The sequence below is a fragment of the Pavona decussata genome, unplaced genomic scaffold (genome assembly GCF_977016875.1).
Source record: "Pavona decussata unplaced genomic scaffold, jaPavDecu1.1 SCAFFOLD_144, whole genome shotgun sequence".
Lineage (NCBI taxonomy): Eukaryota > Metazoa > Cnidaria > Anthozoa > Scleractinia > Agariciidae > Pavona > Pavona decussata.
Window position 1 is genome coordinate 305,001 of NW_028145557.1, and position 21,887 is coordinate 326,887.

At 40.4% G+C, this 21,887-nt stretch overlaps 1 pseudogene across 1 annotated transcript; it reads right to left on the reverse strand.

The window, feature by feature from the left end:
- Window positions 1–8,619: 8,619 nt before the first annotated feature.
- Window positions 8,620–20,836, reverse strand: LOC146466397 (uncharacterized; annotated as a pseudogene). Its single transcript, XR_014868025.1, has 4 exons — window positions 20,444–20,836; window positions 13,713–14,365; window positions 11,520–11,798; window positions 8,620–9,147 (listed from the first exon to the last, which is right to left on the reverse strand). The product of XR_014868025.1 is annotated as an uncharacterized LOC146466397 (transcript).
- Window positions 20,837–21,887: the final 1,051 nt, after the last annotated feature.

Below are 21,887 nucleotides of genomic sequence, written 5' to 3' on the forward strand. Positions count from 1 at the left end.
CAAATTTAGTCCAAAACAAAATCCGCCTGTACATTAGCACTTTTCTAAAATAATCGGGCTTTCTTAAGAACGGTTTGCTGTAAGGACCGACTAAGCGTATACAAAATAGAAAAAACCCATTTCCCCAAACTTTGCCAGAATAAAGGCCTTAGTGAACTACTTCTAAAAATATAAGTTTCGTTTTGTTTAGAGCTTTATTTATTTTGGGGGAATTTTTTTTAAATTTACCCATGGAGGGGGGCTAAAATCACGCCGAAGTAGGCACTTTTGTAGAAGCTCCCTTTTATACAAGGAGCCTTTTCTAGAAAAGATTAACCCAACAGAAGGAACAATTTGATTTTCTTAGATGACTAGCGGCGTTAAAGTTAAATAAAACGTAAACATGAATTTTTGACCAATTTTTTAAGTTGCGCCTTTTAACCGGTGATTATAACAACCTAATTTTGGCTAAATTCAAGGACAAAAAAAGCATTTTGGTACATCGCTTTGCCCTACGAAACTACACTCCGGGAAAACATAATCATTTCAACTAAATATTGATCGAATAAAAAATTGGGGTAAATTAAACAGCGAGTTCTCAGAGCGTTTTCAAAACATGTCACTTCAGCAATTTAGAGCGACCTTTGACCTTTTATAGCGAGGGGAAATATAAACGAGAGCTCATAAACCTTGACTTTCCTTCGCCGAAAGACGCTTATTTTTACTCTGCTGGCACATTTTGAGTAAAGGAAAACTACACATTTGAATTTGAAGTTATGTACTAGCTATGAAAGATAATTTGAAAAGCAAAATTAGCAATTCAATTCGACTTTGCGTAGGCGGTTCCGATTTATTTACCACGAAATTGCGATTTTAAAGTCTGTTTATAACACAAATACGGCATCCACTACAAGGTAAACCTCATTCTACTGAATGATTAATAAATCCTTCTTACCTTAGAGATCTTTTCTTGACTAAAAAAAGACATAGCCTGCATTCATTGCAAAATTATTAAGCCGCCCGATCGCTAAACGATTAACCAAATAAAGCCACAGGAATCCCACTGTGTAAAATTGTACAATACCGGGACCGCACAGCTCTTTTTATTTATTTAACAGTGATTCGTTTTGCACTGTACTGTCCATTAATAATGAACTACCTTTATATGACAAACGTTGCGACTTGTCAGATCTCCGTGACATTTAGGAAATGGGAATGATATAGGCTAATTCCACATTGTGGCTGTACCCATTTTTTCTTTCTTGTGATCTTACCACTTGCTGTCAATCCAACGAAGTCTTAAGTGAAAAAAGATACAGAGATAGAAATAAATTCCTTGCATCACAAACAAGTAATAATTATAATAAAACAATAAACTTCAACCAAAACTATAGATAGGGATACGGCGACTGTCTCGGGTGAGTAGTAATATGAGGTGCTACAACCTTGGGTGGAATCCGTCTGTAGACGCCCCAAAAAAGCCGTTAGCATGTATAGATGATATTCCCTTCTCCCCTGACACTGACGTCCCATGCCATGCCCATCCAATGGTAGCGGCACAGATCCTCTTATTTGAACGCCATCTGATACCAAATGTGTCCCGATGTCTCGGTCAAATAGTGAGCTCAAGGTGACTTTCCCTTTTCTCAAAAATGCCTTTGAAGGTAAAACAGTCAATTACTACAGGTACTTTACCTTGCTTTTTACCTTGGAAATTTTAACATATAGAAAATAGAATGCATTAATGTTTTATTCACCACCGCCCACATTTGTTGTCCCCCCCTCCCCCCCGCCTCCGCCCCCGACCTGAATGAATTAATAAATCAATTTCTCTTGTCACATACATTCGGTTCCTTGAAGGCCCGCAAATCTAATAAGTCACGTTCTCTTCTTGAGAAACAAACAAGGCTATCATGCTCGTCCGTACATCTTTTGTGGTTTTAGGCAAAAAAATCCTTCTTCACGGACTTAAGTATTGATGATCAGGGAAACTTTTCGCTTTGTATATTTATAAAGCAACAAGAAAGCTTTTTGCCTTTACTTTTGCCGTAGCTTAGTTGTTTCGTGACTTTTAAACAAGTTTTAATTAAATTAAATTATTTTAAGCGTTTCGTAAACGCATCGAAAACATCGCAATGTTTACTAACGTTTGCGGCCTTTGACCTCTGTTAAGTTCGCTACAGAAGGGTTTTGGTTTAAAAATTACTCCTTAGAAGATGTTCAAGCTTTAAAGATAAACGAAAACTTACTGATCCGTGACGATTCTTGATATAAAAAACGCAAATCATATACAAATTTAACCACGTTAGCTGAGTTAGAGGTTAATTGTAACTTTCAACGTTAAAAAAGAAGGAAAAGAAAAGAAAAAAAACTCTCTTTGTTTTGAGAGTAAATATTTTAAAATTAATTTATGTTGAGCATTCATATACACAGTACACACCACTAAAACATACCTGCCCGTGCCGAAAACAACTTTGCTTCAGTCTTACATAGCGTCTCGAGTGTTGCAATAACGCAGATGCCCTTGCGTGGATTTGGTACACTTTGCAAGGATTAAGCTTTTCACATTGGCTAAATTGTTCACAACTTGAACCACATGTTCCCCCTACAATCTACCCATATTCACACACAGCCATATATAAGCACCACTGACTCCGGTGGTCGTAGCCAACCACGAAAAAATCCACTGTACACTCAGCAAGTACAACGTGCAACGAACAAAAGAAGTTAGCTTTCGGGACACGGCGCTCTTTTCAATTTACGTGATCTTTAAGTAATTAAGATATTACATCTTAGTGTCCGAAAAGAAAAAAAGGCGTTTTGAATTGACGTGTCATAGTAATACCAAAATATGTAAGTACACATCTCAGTACGAAATGTACTCCTGGCATTCCTGTGGTTTCGTTAACTTGAGGCGTTCCGCGATCTCGGTCAATACACTTTTGCAATGAACACGGACCGTGTATTTTAGGCAGGAAAAGATCTCTAAGGTAAGAAGGATTTATTAATCATTCAGTAGAATGAGGTTTACCTTGAAGTTGATGCCGTATTTGTATTGTAAACAGGCTTTAAAATCGCAATTTCGTAGTAAACAAATCGGAACCGCCTACTCAAAGTTGAATTGAATTGCTTATTTTACTTTTCAAATTATCTTTCATAGCTAGTACATAACTTCAAATTCAAATGTGTAGTTTTCCTTTACTCAAAATGTGCCAGCAGAGTAAAAATAAGCGTCTTTCGGCGAAGGAAAGTCAAGGTTTATGAGCTCTCGTTTATATTTCCCCTCGCTATAAAAGGTCAAAGGTCGCTCTAAATTGCTGAAGTGACATGTTTTGAAAACGCTCTGAGAACTCGCTGTTTAATTTACCCCAATTTTTTATTCGATCAATATTTAGTTGAAATGATTATGTTTTCCCGGAGTGTAGTTTCGTAGGGCAAAGCGATGTACCAAAATGCTTTTTTTGTCCTTGAATTTAGCCAAAATTAGGTTGTTATAATCACCGGTTAAAAGGCGCAACTTAAAAAATTGGTCAAAAATTCATGTTTACGTTTTATTTAACTTTAACGCCGCTAGTCATCTAAGAAAATCAAATTGTTCCTTCTGTTGGGTTAATCTTTTCTAGAAAACGCTCCTTGTATAAAAGGGAGCTTCTACAAAAGTGCCTACTTCGGCGTGATTTTAGCCCCCCTCCATGGGTAAAATCTTAACAAAATTCCCCCAAAATAAATAAAGCTCTAAACAAAATGAAACTTATATTTTTAGAGGTAGTTCACCAAGCCCTTTATGCTGGCAAAGTTTGGGGAAATGGGTTTTTTCTATTTTGTATACGCTTAGTCGGTCCTTACAGCAAACCGTTCTTAATACCACACTCTTGCAATGTTTCCTCAGGTAAAGTCCAATTCCTATCGCTTAGTAGTAAGAAAAACTTCATTACTATAAGTCCTATAACGCATTTCAAATTTACGTTGTTCTTTACGAGCATTCTGTCTATAATTATTTTAATTATTTTGAGACGCCCTGTATTTACGAAGGTAATCTGGAAGTAGATTAAAAAGTGACACAATTTCTGCCTTGATCTGCCTATTATAAGCAAAGCAATAAACCCAGGGATTTAAACTATAGTTTGACATGACAAGCACCATTGTAAAATAGTGAGAGTGAGTCTCTAAAGTTGTGATGTTGTAGACTGACAAAGCGTTATACAGTTGATTAGGAAGTCGACAAAACGTTTGGAGGAAAACTACGATACTGCACATGCGCAGTAGCTTTCTTCTTGTCTTCTCCTTTCTGTTGCCAGTATGTCTTTGTCTTGTTTTTTAATCACCAAAAAATGTGCATAGGGGTTAAACAATTTGCTGTTGATTGAGTAAAAGAAGCAAAGGACACGTTTAAAATAATCAGAAGTTCACGTTGAAACAAATCCCAGCTCCAAAAACATTGATTTGTTTACGGATTGAAAACTCTTCTAAATGGAATGAAACCAGTACTTCCAGACCTAATGAGCCAAAGTACTACGAGGTATGCTTTAAGCGGTATTGGAGTGGTTTCAACACAGGACACCAACGCTTCAAGGGCATGCCGGCTGTGATTGTGAAGACAGATACTTTGCTCAGCGCAAACAAAAGGTAATGTGAAAAAACCAAGAATAGACAGAATAATTTTCCTTTAATACCAGTGAGAAATGGAAACGATTTTGCACACAAGATCAGGATCGAAACCGCAGTCTTCCCTGACCATTGCCTAAAATGCCGCAGAATACACTATTTCCGAGTTGCTGTAAACCTCACTATGAAAGCGAGGCCAAGTGCAAAACTTTTCATATGAAAATTAGTTTTGTTTGCACATGAATGAAAACCACTTTTCATAATAGAAACTTTGTACTTGGCCTCGCTTTCATAATGGGGTTTAAAGCAACTCGGAAATAGTCTATTCTGTGGCATTTTAGGCAATGGTCAGGCAAGACTGTGGATCTATTCAGTTGCTGATTCTTTAGAAATGATAGAGATGAATTCTCGGTATCATTTCAAAAAACGCGCTCTCTTTTCAAATTATAAACCCATGCTTCGGATCGAAAATCTTGCAATTCATCCTTGGTTTTAGCCAATCCGGTAGCTGCGATTTAGATCCACGGTAGGACTAAACTTGACGCTGTGTTTTCTATGATGACTGTACATGAACTGTTATTTTTTCGCGGATAAGTGTTTCCGTAGAACTGTGCATACATTTTGCAGCATATATAGAGCTCACTATGGAAGCTGTATAAAGCTTTGTACACCGCGAGAAGTACGTTTTTCGTCTTTGTTTTTACGGAGTCCATGTACAGTGAATCTTTCACGACATGAAACGGGCTGTCTGTTGACAATCACTATGGTAATAACAAGGTTGGGAGGCCTGCGCGACTCTCATGAGCGTGTCAGTAGCCTAAATAAAAGTTTTGCCCTCACGGGTATACCTCTCACTGGAAAACACCCTTTCCTCGATGAAATGAGCGGTGCTCCATTTTCCAGAGAACACCCTTTTCTCTATGAAATGAGCGGTGCTCCATGTAAATTTTCTTTTAGCGCTGGATTTTCTTCTTATTGAATGCCATTTATGATTTGGATGATTTGCGCCATAGTCACTGAACTAAACCATTTCGCATGTCTTGTATTTTGATCTCAAGGGTCGTTTCTGGGTTATGCGTTCTATGTATTTGACCTCTAGTTGTTTTCTGTTTAGCGACTGTCGTTCTTATATGCCGTTTGCGGCATTTGTTTCAAGCCTGGTATGGCTCATTTCAGTTGGTCTTGTGAAAAGAATTATGAAAAAAAAAACTATAACAGGGTTGCGAAATGCGGCTTACGTCGTTTCATCACTGGAAAAGTTTCAGAGTAGCTCAGCAAACCACAGGCAACCCAAGCTCAATATTAGAGAGAATTATAAGGATTTGTATGGGAATACAACGGATTTGTGCAAAATGGTAGAAATTAGCATTGTTTTGTCATTTAAGTCAGCTTACCCTACTGCTTCATGTATTCTTTGTCATTTACCAGCTTTTCAAGCCAATTCTAAGCGATTTCGGCAAGTTAGCGTCATTCGGGGTACTTTCCACTGCTAAGTGAAACGCAAGGCCGAACACTGTTTGTTTTTTTTTTTGTTAATTTAAACAAGGTTTGAACACGACAAGTGTTCATCGAGAGAGCTTACGTTGGATAAACTAACCCGCATAAACATACGGCAGGGACGGACTAATTTTCAGGGCTAACACGAGTACAATAAGTTAAAAAAGGAAACTACAAACCTAAACTAAGAAAAACGAGATGAATGGCAAGTAAATAACTGAACTTGATCGAATAAGTGATCATTCGACTGAAATTGAAAATCCGTGGAACCAAACAGAAAACATTTAATCTTCTTTTCCGAAGCCAGAAATCATTTATCTCCCAATATGAGGGCAGTAGAGGTAAATAAAGTAATACAATTAGCGCTTAACATCTTCCATAGGTGCGTTGTAGCGGGGGCAAGCCGAATCAAAAAAAGTTCGTGATTTAGGGTACTATTGTTACATCTAAAGCGATAGTGATTAACGGAATCAAAGCTATTACCTACATAATACAGGGGATTACAAGATGAGACACCAAAATAAGCAAGATTATGTTTAAAATTACCGACTGAGGAGGACAGTCTATGTTCTAAAGGCAGATTATTCCATAGCTGGGTCGCAGAAAACGGAAAGGAGTTCTTATGCCTTTCTGTCCGTACAAAGGGAAAAACTAAATTTCTGGAAGAATGAAGGCTATAACTTGACTTCATGCTGATTGCGCTAGGACAAAGATCAGATAAGTAAGGAGGAGCTAGCTTGTAAACCAACTTATACAGTCGAACCTCTTTATTACGGACACTAAGGGGACAGGGATAAGTGTCCGCACGCGCATTATAGAGGTGTCCGTTTTAGAGAGGTAGGCGTTATATGGATTTCGGTACCCCAGGGAACAAGTGAATTGTCCGTAATAGAGAGGTGTCCGTATTAAAGAGGTGACCGTAAGGAGAGATTCCACTGTACATCATTATCAACTTGTGAAGTATTTTGTTTAACGGACTAAGCTTAGCCCAAGAAGTATCGCGCAATAAGCAATCCCTATTTGTACCTTTAATAGCCCCAGTAACCACTCGAGCTCCTTCAAGCTGTAGACTTTCCAACAAGTCGCTATCACCAACCAAACAGCCGTCCCATACAACATCAGCATACTCCAAAGAAGAGCGCACAAGCGCCTTATATAAAACATCGAGGGTAAAACGACTTAACTTATACCTCAAAGGTTTAAGTAAATTTAGTTTTCTTGACGCCTTCTGGTTGATCTTCAAAATGTGAGGAAGCCAAGAGGGTTGGATTACTATGTTACACCAAGATGATCGTGGACGAAACATTCTCAATACCAACACCGTCGAGAAACAAAGGCGGTTTCACGCGCTTAGTTGAAAAGATCATCGACACTGTTTCGCCATGCCTGAAGCACGAAACAAAATAAATCCGTTGAAATTATCTCTGGTGTCCCAATTCCTTCATAGAATCAAAGTAGAGATGTATACCTATCCTGCCAGCGCAACTCCGACTCAATTGATGCCGTACTACGTTTGCTAGAAAGATTTTCTTTCAAGTCAGCTCACTTCTGAGATTTCGAAAAAACCGCTGCAAGAACGCCATGGACACTTTGAACGTTCGAACAGCACGCTGGGTAACAAAAATTCCCTGGCACGGGTGGTCAGCGCCCACTTGTCCACAGGCAAATAGATTTGTTCTCGGGGTCTCCTCGAGTCCTTTTTGACAAGACCGTCAAGGGACCATTGTTTCCATTGACCAATCATGCAAAATTACTGCCGGACGTGTTTTCCCAATTTAAAGGGCGCGATCCTTCAACTTAAATTTCCGGTACAGAATCAAATATATGGACAACATGTTGTCCCACTTTTTCACAGAAATTTGGAAATTCCAGGGATTTTTTGTTCTATTGGTCATACCATATCGCCAGATGCTCAGCCCCAGTTTCTTACGGGATTTAGAAATAACACTCGCGTTTTCTGATTAAATTTGCGATAATTTCTACTCATTTAGTTTGTGTAATGTGGCCGAACTGTCCAGGAGCTAACGTCGTAGAGGCGGCATTTTTATTACTAGGTAATCCGCTGCATGTGTAGAAGTTGAACGACTTGAAATAATCGTGAGGCAGCATAAATGAAATAAAGTTATATTTTCAGATGACGGGACCTGCAGAGACGACGACGACCGCAACAAGAACGTCAGAAAGCAATAGCTCTAATTAGCAAAACACTAGCTCTACAAAACAACGACCGACGTGTTATCACTATTCAAGGTTTTATGGAGAACGTGAACGCATGATGATTTACTTTGCTTTCTCTTTCTAAACTTTAAAGTCGCCCCTACGATAGGTATACATCTCTACTTTGATTATATGAAGGAATTGGGACACGAGGGATGATTTCAACGGATTTATTCCGTTTCGCGCTTTGGGCATGTTATGTCCATCAACTCAAACTTATTTTAAAAAAATCTAAAAAGAGCAAGTTCCCAACAAAATGGCTGCCACACTCGTGTTACCATGGAAACATAACGATACGTCATCAAAGACTCGTATGCTAAATTGTTTCCGCCGGCTTTTTATTTTAATGTAATGGGCAAAAAAAAGATTCCAAGTTGCGCTAACACTGTGATGAACGGAAAATCAAAGCTGGAAATTGGCCCCTAGACACGGTAGAACCGTTTGAGCTTTTTGATGATTTTTTAAAGGTGACTGTGATACCAGAACACGAGGCACTTCCCATGCCATCTGCGAGATAAAAAGAGCCAGAGCCTGTGGTTATTTTAGCAGTCGCAGTGTATCTAACACCTGCACGGATGGAAATTTCTTGAGAAAAATGCACTTTGAACGTCTTGGTACTTGAACTGGTTGGATAGGACCCAGTCTTTTGCGCAATCAAGGTACTTCCACGATACAAACCAATGGTGACCCGGAAAGTGGTTGAGCCGCTACTCACTCCCCACAGAAGATACCCCTGCAGAATGACGTCACCACTTGTCTGGAATTCGATTGCGTCAACATAGGTGGAGTAGCCCCAGCCACTACTCGTACTGGAACCTTTGGATCGGCTACGCCAACAGTTACAGGTTGCTGAGAAAATAAAGTAAACAGGAAAACGAGGTATACATTAGAAAGGCGAGGGAACAGTTAAAGCAACACCTTCGAAAAAATACTCTTATACTTTGATTTCATAAGGATTTGAATTTGTGTGATTTGTCGATGATATGTGCGTCTTTCATTTAAATAGCAAAGTAAGATTTATCACAGTGACACATTTTAAGCGATTCTCAGGTATCACTACCTTTTCATCAGCTTTCATTCTTGGTAAAAAAAAAAAAAAGCGAAGTACGAGAAATTTGAAAAAATAAAAAATAAATATTTCCTATATTTACACAAAGAAGACGAGAAGCCGCATTGCTAACAAAGCTAAACACAGGTTTATAGCAAAAATCTAAAGGCGATCGTTATTTGTTAAAAAAGAGACTTGTAACATTTGACCGCGTGCGGACGTGCGTGAATGAAAGTGGCAGCTTTGTTCAAGTTTGAATGAAGTCGCGTTGACCGTTAACCGAACTTGCATCAAAATTGAGTACTGGTCTAGTGCGCCAATCGCTCCTGCAAAAATTTCCACAAACGGTTCAAAAAAGCCTGAAACCAAAAGTATTTTGAAGTTGCGAAGGTTGGTTGAGTCAGCTGGGCCGAGCTAAACAGCCTGGAAAAGGCTTTTCAACTATTTCATGGGTAAGTGTTTCTTTGTTTACTACGCAAGCAATTTCACCAGCTTTCCTAAGTGTTTTGACAAACGTATCCAGTGCCTTGTTGCTTGCAAGAACTCTGGATCTGTTATGATACTAAACGGTTTTATTTGGCCAGCTCTAATGCTTCTAAGAGTTATTGCATTGTACTCCCTCTACCTTTTTGTCTACCAGAGAGATAAAATTTCTCGAGGCACTTGAAAGCTCGGTTTTCTCAGGTGGTTTTCTCCATCTCTTACAGACGAGTCGAGGACTCTGTTTAATTGTTGCGCCGGATGATGAATCAATCTAAGAAAATACTGTTTGTAATTTCTGAGCCTTTGCTAGACCATACAAAAGTCTAGCGAAAAAACATTTTGCTGAACTGTAATCCAGTTCATGGGTACGTAGTAGAAGATTTTGGACTAGCCATTGCAAATCTTGATAGCAAACTTGGTTGCTTTCGTTGTGTTTTATGAAACAGCGTTATTAATAATTTGGTCTACTTGCGAAGTCATTACTTTTTGAAAGCGCTCTGCCATTTTTTCTTCCCCATACACGAAATTACGTATATTGCAGGATATCTGTTATGTGCGGACGACGTATATTGAGTTCGCCACGACCATATTTGGGCAGTGTTACAATGTGTTGAATAATAATAGCTGATACTCAGGCTATTTTTTTCAAGCTGCTGATATGGCTGTAAGGTGAAATGTAAAGTCACACTCTGACCCTAAGTGACCCACACGGCCGCAGTGTAACCTAGTTTCGTAGTTCACGTAAAGTAACTCGGAGTATTGCTACTCCGCGATTCTTTTAGTTTTAAAATCCATCACACTAGTATGAGCGCAATCTTAAGGTTACCGTATACCTTCAGAGGTGTCTCGTGTCCAAGCGATGTAGCGCATCCAGTTTAAACTGTAGATACCTAACTTCTATATCAAATTAAATGTTATAGAGCTGGCTATTAAACTATACCAGGAATTTTGAAATAAAATGAATTGCCGAATTTTTCACGACCTCTAAATGCGAGCGTCTGAATCATCTTTTGAAAGCTACAAGTCAAAACGAATTTTGTTTTTCGCTAATTTAATTTGCTCCTCAGTTTCCGGACCCAAAGCGTTTGTCTGCGTTTTGCCATATTTAATTGCAGTGAAAAGTTACAGAACATTTTCTCAATAGGATAAAAAAAATGTGGAGTGATCGTACAAAAATCGTTCTCGGAGGAAAGTTTTAGCTCTTTGAAGTGTTTCCTCCAAGTGAAAAAAATTGATTCCAGAAAACAGTGCTAAAAATTCGGCAATTCATTTTATTTCGAAATTCTTAGTATACTGTTTGATAGCCAGCTCTATAAGCTTTAATTTTATGTAAGGTTCAGACCTGTATCTACAGTTTAAACCGGACGTGCTGCATCGCTTGGACACGAGACACCTCTAAAGGTATACGGTAGCCTAAGAGTAAACGAAACCAGTAAAAAACAACTAACATTGAAGATGGACATATAAGAAGAATCAGCGTGTTACCTTTCGTAATGTTTGCCCTGGTAACGTCAGAATTCTTGAGAAATAAAATACACTTGCAAGTAATCTCTTTTGAAATATGTTTCAGGTAATGTCGCATAGTTTGGCTGGTTCTCCTTACACAAGTTACCAAAGTTCCTGGCAAGAAGACCCTCTGCCCTACCCCCACCCCCCTCCCTTACAGGTTTTTCCCCTTGTAAATACAAACCTAGTGTTACTTGTTGCACTACTAAGTTCATCTTGGCTTTCTTTGTTCCCATGACGTTAGATGCCACACATTCGTACAAACCACTGTCAGCAGGGCTCAAGTTCCTGATGGTCAGGTTACCTTGGTTTACTTCAGTCTTTCCTGCCGGCAAAGGCATTCCTAATCTGATCCATTTTACCACGGGAGGCGGAAAACCTTCAGCTTGACATGTTTGTTGAAAAGTTGAGTGCTACTTTGGCGTTACGAGAGACGAGGGCACTCTTGTGAACACGGGAAGACCTAAATGAAGCGAACAAATAACAACAAGAAAACCGAGTTGTATTTAAATTCACAACCGTTTTAAAAATAGTATAATAAAATAAAATTATAAGCATCCTTCCTACGGTACATTTATTCGAAAATTATGTCACTTGAAGGCAAAAATTATTTTTTTAACAAAGTCTTGTTGTACAAGAGGGTGACGAACGCCAGGTTCAAGGGAGGCTTGCTTTCGGCCGCTCTCTCATCAGCACGGGGATCGTTTTTTTTCCGAACAGCGGCTGCCACTCGACAGGAGCTTCCAAAGAGAATATTCAAGAAATATACATTATAAATACATAAATGTGTAAGCTAAGACAGCTTGATCTGCTCAGACGCTTGACCTGAAAATTTAAGTTAATGAAATGAATCCAATTCCCCAAGCTAAGTGTTGAATTTACGAAATGCTAGCTATCCTAAAATTTTAGCATTTTTAACGACATACTTGCTTCTTCCAAAATGAAAGGAATTATTTTTCCAGTGATACAAAAGTTTTATCTGACATTTTCTAAATAAAATTAAGATTTGATTTACAATTTTTAAACTTTATGTCAAATTTTGTTTCTAAAATGATTTCTGAGAAGACGGGTTATGCCCCCTCCCCCCCCCCCCCCCTTACTACAGTGAGACTAGGCAGATAGATAGGGGTATCGAATGGTCTTTGCGAGAATGCGTGCAGTGTGTTAATTTTGCGAGCACGAGCAGTTGACAAATTTTTCTTGCAAGCAGCGAGCACTTTAGAAAATACAGATATGGCGAGCGTCTTTAGAAAAATACAGAGGGCGCACAGCGAACACTTCGAGTACTTCGTAAATTTTCTGCTAGCCGCAATTTCTTTTTTATTTAAAATAGGATACGTTGTTTTGCGCCAAGTAATAGCTAATAATCTGGCTGACATGTACACCTCCAAAACGGAACAATAGTTACAGGCTGAACTCAGTAGAGAAAAGACTGAAGCCAGATGTAAGGATGTTTAAATCTTTTTGTTTTAAACATATCATAACTGATTTATCGTTTATATACGTATAAAAAATAACTACAAAGGAGGATCAACGAAATTTTGAGCAATCGAGCACATGTTAACGAGAATGCAAGCATGCAAGCAGTTGCAAGAATTTTGCGAGCACGAGCAAGCGAGCACTCGTTTAATTTTTGCGAGCAATTCGAGCAGAGGCCAAATTTTGGGAGCACTTTAAAATTGAATAAGACCATTCGATACCCCTATAGATAGTACGTCCAAAGATGCCTCCTTTGATCCGCAACACGAAGTGATGACGTCGTATGACGTGGCAAATAGACCAGGATTGCCTAGATTTGTCTGGATTTTCCCAAAACTTCAAGAAAGCGCCGAAATTGAAGGAAAAATAATCAAAACCAATAAAAGAACACTAGTGTGAGCTAACAACAGAAATGTTGCAGGATGAAAGGTGATTTTCTTCATTTCAAAAAGGGACTTTCTATTTGCTATTTTCAAAGCCAACCAACTCCAATCGAAGAAAGAAATCCAGGTTGCACAAAAACGAGCACGCTGACCCCCATTTTTTATTGCATTTTTGTAATGCTCATAACATAGTCATGAACTGGACCAAGTCTCAGACAATTTTAAATACTCCTTCGTTTTCAGCGGAATCACCTTAATATAATCTGTGAACTTTCAGGGCTTTGGTGGATTGAAATAAATCATATAATTGAACTGCAAATGACGAAATAGCGAATTAAGACTAAACTTTTAGAGCCAGCAAGCAACGAAACTTGGATAAGTATCCTACAATTTGAGAGAATTTAGTTGCCGTTATTGTGACTAGGAAAGTAAATTGGCGATCTAACAATTTACCAAAAAAAAAGAGAGAAAAGAAAAGAAAAACAATTTGAATGTTCATTAATCGGCTCTCTCACCTCGAACGACCAAATTACCAGAGCCTTCAGAGGATCCTAGAATATTTGTCGCAACGCAAGTGTACTGGCCAGCATCGCTGTAACCTATGTTTCTAACGTTTAACTCTCCTTCTTCAATTGAATACTTAGCACCCGGCATAAGCTTCCTGTCCTTGAATTTCCATTCGACTGAAGGAGAAGGATTACCACCAACCGTGCAATATAACACAGAATTTCCTCCTTCATCTCGCGTCTGCTGAGCTGGTGATAACACCACATTCGGTGCAAATATTGATTCCCCAGGTCTACCAGGCGATCCGGCATGCCTTTTGGTCCTGGGTCGCCTGGCTCACCCTTCTGTCCTCTCAGTCCTGGAGTCCCTGCCATTCCTGACTTCCCTGGTTGCCCAATTCTGCCTTCAGTTCCTTTTTTGCCTCTCTGCCCCCTCCTGCCACGTGGGCCTTGAACGCCAATAGGACCAGGAAGTCCGGGGGGCCCTGCAGGGCACACCTTTTCACTTGACTTGCAGTACTTGCTTGGCATGAGTTGTTCAAACAGCTTGGTGATTTCTTGACGCACTTCATGCATGGTGGCCATTTGAGAGGCGTTATTTGAGACGTGTCTGCGCTTTCTTAAACTGAGTGACGTCGGTGGCTCTTTAGACACAGTTTTGACTACAGGGACAAACAAAATTGTTTTAAACACGGACCGGCATTATAAAAGGAACCTTGGCCTAGACCAGCCGTCTATTTTTTCAAGACACATTTGGCTTTTTTTCTTGAAAAAGCGATTCCACAACGTTTACCTCCTACTTGCTCACTTTGTCCGTGGTCAGACTGTGTGACAAAGGTAGAAGGAGCTATCCCTTTTATAATGCGGGTCCTAAGACCGCCGCGGTTGTCTATGCAACTGTAGTAGTTGGGAACATTAAGAGCCCATGTCTCGAGTAAGGGAGCTGTAATAGGCCTTATCACGCGGTTTTCGACGCCACTTTGACGAGTAGGCAAACAGGCGAAATAACAGTGTTTGTATGGAAACCCGATGTCAAATGATTTTCATAAAACATGGCTTCTGAAAAATTCGTGAATTGGAAACTTTTGGCACTAGGAAAAGGATTTTAAGAAAAAAAATTGGAGGGATGTAGTTGTGCCAGAAGGCGGCCAGTTGTGTTTTGAACTTTCCATACATTTCCCTGTATTTTTTTTCCCCGCAGTAGCAGTTCACGGCTGGTTCGCTTAAGAGACAAATGTATGGAAATTTCAAAACACGACTGGACGCTTTCTGGCTCAGCTACATCCCCTCAAGTTGTTCGTCGTGAAAACCACAGTGCGTTGAATAAGTTTTCAAAGCGACAACCCTTCACTTCACCGGGCCATAAATTAATTTCCAAATAAGTTCCTTTTGAAATTCTGTTCTTGAAATCCCGGTAATAAATGCTTCAATTACATCCCCAAACAGTGCAAAATTCGTTGCAGCAACTCTTTTTAGACAGTCCTTTCAATCACTTCTATTACTGAGGAGTTTTTGCGTGAAGGCAATCGTTCAAACCGCCAGTTCGCGTTGTTTTTACTATCGAAGTTTACTTTGATTATAAATGCGGGAGTACATGGAAGAAATATGGTCAGAAGGCAATCCTATTGGACACGCTTTATTGGCTTGAGCTTGGAGATATAAATTGGCACTTTAAAATCGGTCAGCCTTAAGGCAGGAAAAACAAATCACGGACTCTATTAAGATTCGGTGGAGAGCGACGAATCCGCCATATGATTTCTTCAACTTGTTGGTCTTTCAACGACACAGGAAGAAGAAAGTCTTTGGAGTTTTGCCAGCGAAAACAACCCTTCCAGATTAAAAGAGGCCTATTCATAACGTACATTTGTTGATGTCTTATCACTAACTAATACCTATTAGTTAGCCTTGGTGCGCATATAGAGCTGAAATCAAAACCCTGCATTTTTAGTTATTTTTTTATGTTTTCAAACCTCGTTTTCTCCTTCTCAAGTATAACTTTCTTAAAGACTTCCTTCTTTGCCGTCTCGAATAATGAAAAAACAAAAACCGTTACTTTAGCCTTCCTACTTTCATTTTCTCCAACAATTTAAGAAACTGACCTTGGTGTTATATTCGTTTGTCTTTTCATAGATCATGGTGATGAATTTCGTCGGAATTTGATAGTGCTTACTAAAGGATAACAACAAAAGATAAATGTCCAAAGCTGGCGCGGGCAGAATCTGTAATAATAATACCGACATCCTATTTTGATTGATATGTAATTTAATACTCTACTACAATGTATTGTATCAGCGACGTCTCCAATAGGATAATAGTTTAATAAACCCATGGTCTAGTGAACTACTCTGTCCGTCCACTACTCTTTTTCCGAAACCTATTCGTTAACAACCCAGATCATTACATGGTGTCAGAAATTAAAGAGGCCAATCATGGAACACGTGAAGCCCATCGGACCTTTACGAATGGAAGGAAACATCGCAGAAAATTGGCGAAAGTGAAAACAAAGGTGGATTCTCTACGCAAAAGCAAGCGGAGCAGACTCCAAGGATGAAGAAACTCTATGTGCAGTCTTCCTACACACTATTGGAGACGAGGCGCTAGAAGTATACGATACTTTCACTATCACCGAAGCTGAAGAAAACAAGATAGAACCTCTTCTCGCAAAATTTGAAGCCTACTGCTCGCCGAAGAAGAATGTCACATATGAGCGCTACTTATTCTTCTCATGCACGCAGAACGGCCGACCAATCGACGCTTTCGTAACTGACCTTCGCATGAAAGCCAAAACTTGCGAATTTGGAACTCTCAATGATAGTCTCATTAAAGACAGGATTGTGTGTGGAATAGACAGCAAGAGTGTAAGGGAACGGCTCTTACGCAACACTGAACTCACACTCGAGGTTGCCATTAACACTGTACGAGCCGCGGAAACGAGCAAAACTCAGATAGAATCCCTATCTAACCCAGCTTTTGAAGCGGCAGCTGTAAACATCAACAGAAAGTACCAGAAACCAAAACAGCCATCGAGAAATCAGCCTCAAAGAACATCAGAGCCGAAACAGAGCAAAAACCCCTGTGGGCGTTGTGGATTTCATCACAAACCAAAGGAATGCAAGGCATTCGGACACACATGCCACAAATGTCAAGGGAAAAATCATTTTGCTAACATGTGCTTCTCCAAAAGTACAAAACCTGCCTCCCAAAAAGTTCACGAGGTAGAACAACGCGCCGACAGCGACACAGATGAAGAGCTATTCTTAGGAGAACTCGATCTGTCGCAAAGCGACAAGAACGAACTGTTCACGAACTTGAAAGTGAATGATGAAGATATCTGCTTCAAAGTAGACACCGGAGCACAATGCAACGTTATTCCGGAGCACGCTTTTGAAAAGCTGACCAAAAAGCCTAGCCTACAGACAACCAGAGTCAAGTTAACGGCTTACGGTGGTATCCGCGTACCTATTAAAGGAACATGCACAATGAAAATCAAGCACAATGACAAAATCATTGATGCTAAGTTCTTCATTGTCGCAGTTGAGAAAGCTCAACCCTTAATTGGTCTTCAAACGTGCCGAGATCTGGAACTGATAAGTATCCCCAACAGTGTGAATGAAATGGAGACAAATGAAACGGAAATACTTGATGACTATCAAGACGTCTTCACCGGACTTGGTTTAGTGGATGGCGAATTTCACATTGAGCTGCGCGATGACGCAAAACCCACAATCCATCCGCCAAGAAAGATTCCACTAAGTCTCATGCCTAAACTCAAGGAAACTCTGGAAAAGCTAACAGAAATGGAAGTCATTAGCAAAGTTGACAAAGCAACTGACTGGGTCAACAGCCTGGTCATTGTTGAGAAAAAAGACGGCACACTGAGACTTTGTTTAGATCCGAAAGATTTGAACAAATCAATCAAGAGGGAACATTACAAGCCGCCGACAGCTGAAACTATATCCAGCAAACTAAACGGAAAGCGACTTTTCACAGTGATCGACATGAGCAATTGTTATTGGCACAAGAAACTTGACGAAGAATCGTCCATCCTGTGCACATTCAACACACCATTCGGACGGTACAAGTTTAACCGAATGCCGTTTGGAATTTGTGTAGCCAGCGACGTTGCACAACGAATGGTAGATGACAATTTCAGTGATATACCCGGAGTTCTAGCAGTACACGATGACATCATCATTGCCGGAAAGGACACTGCAGAACATGACAGTGCTCTCAAACAAGTGCTAGAACGCGCAAGGATGCGAAACATCAAATTTAATCGCAGTAAGGTTCAACTTCGCGTGGACCAAGTCAAGTACCTGGGCGATATCGTGACCGCTGATGGATTTAAACCAGATCCCGAGAAGATAAAAGCAATTATCGACATGCCAGAACCGCAAAGCAAACAAGATTTGCAACGTTTACTTGGCATGGTGAACTATCTATCGCAATACATTCCCAACATGTCGGAAATCAGCGCCCCTCTACGTGCGTTGCTGAAAAAGAACACACAATGGTTCTGGTACGACGAGCACAGACACGCGATAGAAAAACTGAAACAAGCGCTCACAAACAGCCCTGTTCTTTAATACTTCAACCAGGACAAGCCAATCACAATCCAAACCGACGCTTCTCAAAGTGGTATTGGAAGTTGCCTACTTCAAGAAGGACATCCCGTCATTTACGCATCTAGATCGCTAACCAACGCTGAACAGAATTATGCGCAAATAGAGAAAGAACTGTTGGCGATCGTCTTTGCGTGCGAACGTTTTCATCAGTTCGTCTACGGAAATGACATTGTGGTACAAAGTGATCACAAACCACTTGAGGCGATAATGACAAAGCCATTATCTCAGACTCCCCCGAGAATACAACGATTGTTGATCAGGCTGCAGAAGTACAACTTGACAGTACAATTTGTGCCTGGAAAGTTAATGTTCATTGCAGACACACTGTCAAGAGCGTATTTGACTGAAACTGTTGAGGATCAACAAGACCTCAATGAGGACATCGAAGTCATGGTTCACAGTTTCATCCAAGAAATCCCAGCCAGTGCAGAAAGACTAACGCAGTTAAAAGAAGAAACCGCCAGAGATGAAACACTACAGGCGCTGAAAACCCAGTTAGCAGAAGGTTTCCCAATCCACAGGAAAGCCTTGAAACCGATCCTTGCACCGTACTGGAACATCAGAAACGATCTGAGCGAAGCCGAGGGTCTTCTATTCAATGGGAGACAGTTGATCATCCCAAAGGCAATGCGGAACAGCGTTCTCGACCTGATTCACGAGAGCCATCTTGGAATCGAAAAGTGCAAAGCACGTGCGAGATCCATTGTCTACTGGCCCCGAATGTCACGCGACATCCATGATACCGTTGCACAATGCCCAACCTGCCTGACCCACAGACACAAGAATCAGAAGGAACCAATGATTCCACACTCCATACCAGATCGCCCATGGCAAAAGCTCGGATCCGATGTGTTTGAACACAAAGGAAAACCTTACTTAATAGTGGTGGACTACTATTCCAAGTTCATTGAAACAGCCCTAATGCGTGACAAAACCGCAGGAACAATTGTCACACACATGAAGTCAATCTTCGCTAGACATGGAATCCCTGAGGAACTTATATCAGACAACATGCCGTACAACAGCAGAGAATTCAAAGAATTTGCAAATGACTGGGGATTCACGGTGACCACGTCGAGTCCCACCTACCCACAGTCAAATGGCCTCAGTGAGAAAGCTGTCCAGACCGTCAAACGCATTCTAAAGAAAACAGGCGACCCATACATTGGCCTGCTGGAATATCGAAACACACCCGTGACAGGAATGTCCTACTCCCCAGCACAGCTTCTCATGAGCCGCACAACTAGAACCAAAATCCCAGTAGCACAAGACCTTTTAAAACCACAGTTGGTTACTGGAGTGAAACAACAACTGGTAACCTGCCAACAGCAGCAAGCACGTTACTACAATCAAGGAGCCAAGCCCCTGACAGCCCTCAAACCGCAGGAAGCTGTCCGTCTGCGACAAGGCAAAACCTGGGTACCTGCCTTGGTAGATGCGAAAGCTGAAACGCCACGATCTTACCTAGTCACCACAGCGAGCGGGCAACAGTATCGCCGTAATCGCAAAGATCTGTTGCAGACTACAGAAACACCTCCTGTCATATCAGTACCTGAGGATAACGACGAGAATCACACAACTGAAACAAGCCAGACCTTCCAAACTCCCGTCACGGAAGAACAGCCCGACGTCCCCGCTCACGCCACAGCACCTATCGAACCGGCTCCTACTCCCCCTCCCAGACGATCTACTAGAAATAGATCCTTTCCAAATAGATTCAAGGACTATGTCGTGAACTTTTGAACAGTAAACCGCATTATCATTTATGATCTTATTTTTCAAAGAAAGGGAGATGTAATAATAATACCGACATCCTATTTTGATTGATATGTAATTTAATACTCTACTACAATGTATTGTATCAGCGACGTCTCCAATAGGATAATAGTTTAATAAACCCATGGTCTAGTGAACTACTCTGTCCGTCCACTACTCTTTTTCCGAAACCTATTCGTTAACAACCCAGATCATTACAGAATCCAACCTCAATTACAGCTCTTTACCCTCGCATGTAAGAGAATAGGTTATGCAGGAAGTCGACCGATCAATACCACAAAATTCTAGAGTACAAAAACTGCAAATACAATAAACTATCAATCAAGTTAAAGCCCTTACCCGAAGGATAATCCAACACCTTGATGCCATATGCTAGAATCTTACTGTCAAATAATCCGCCAGAATTTGCTTTCAATTTAGAATTCTCTCCTTCATGGTTTTCTCTCGGCGAGCCATTCTCATCACGACCTTCCCGTGGTAGTATCGTCAACAGATTCTCAAGTGCAAGCAGACGATCGTTTGTTGCTTCATTCTTCAACCACAGAATTCCGCAGACGAAAACTAAGATAACGGAAAGATACGACGGTCTAACGACGGGAAGAAAATCACGGACTCGATAAGATTTGGAGGAGCGCGACGAATCAGCCATTTCTTCAATTTCTTGGTCAATCGTTCTGCGACACAGGAAGACGAAAGTCTTTGGAGACTTGCCAGGTAAATTCGATCCTTTTAAACCCTTCCCACGTAGAGGGGCCTACTCAATACGAACATTTGTTTATTTCTTGTCACTAAATTATAGATCAAATTGCCCCCAGAGGTCAGAACAATGAGCTTTGGCGTATGATGGCGTGTATGGCGTATGACACACCTTTTTCATGTAATGAAGTCACAAAAGCGAAAATTCGTTTTTCCTCTTCTCAATATTTAATTTTTTTTGTGTCGGAGAAGAGAGAAATGTATCTTATCAATTCAAAGAGCCCTAAAATCAAAAGGGCTGAAAGAAAATCACGGAGTAAAAGTATATATATATTTTTTAGTGCAAGCAGACGGTCGTTTTTTAATTCATTCTTCAGCCAGAGACGAAAACTAAGATGATAGAAAGATACGATACTCTAACGGAAGGAAGAAAATCACGGACATGCCTTGTAAGGCTGGGAGCGCGACGAATTAATCAGCCTAGCCATTTCTTCAACTCCTTGGTGTTCTGCGACACAGGAAGACGATTCAAGTCTGTGGAACTGCGCCAGCTAAATCTTCCGATATAAAGGGGCCTATTTATTACGTACATTTGTTTTTGCCAGAGATTAATCATTGAAATTGCCCCTAAAGGTCAAAAATGTTAGCCTTAGCGTGTTGCTGCCGAATGAAATCGATCCTTTTTCATGTCAATAAATCACAAAACTCGTTTTCTTCTTCCGCCTCAATGTTTAAACGTCTTGTGACTGTGAAAAGGAGAATGTATTTTTCACTTAACAAAGCCCTAAAATCAAGTACGGGGTCAGTGCAAATGCAACACATAGAGCTCGAAATTAAGAAAACTTAAAGTTGATCCCACAACGACAAGAGAGGGTAACTTACAACCGTTCTTAAGTGGTCATTTCACGTTGTTGTTTTGTTAAGGACGGCAAAGAAATGTACCAAAATGTAAAACGCACGTGCAGAGTGATTGTTTTTGCTCATTAAACCTATTGTTTTGCGGCCTTGTCGTTGCCGTTGCCGTCGTAATTGCTTAAACTCCCTGCTATACGCACGACACCCAGCGAGCGGACTTCGTTTCTCTCGT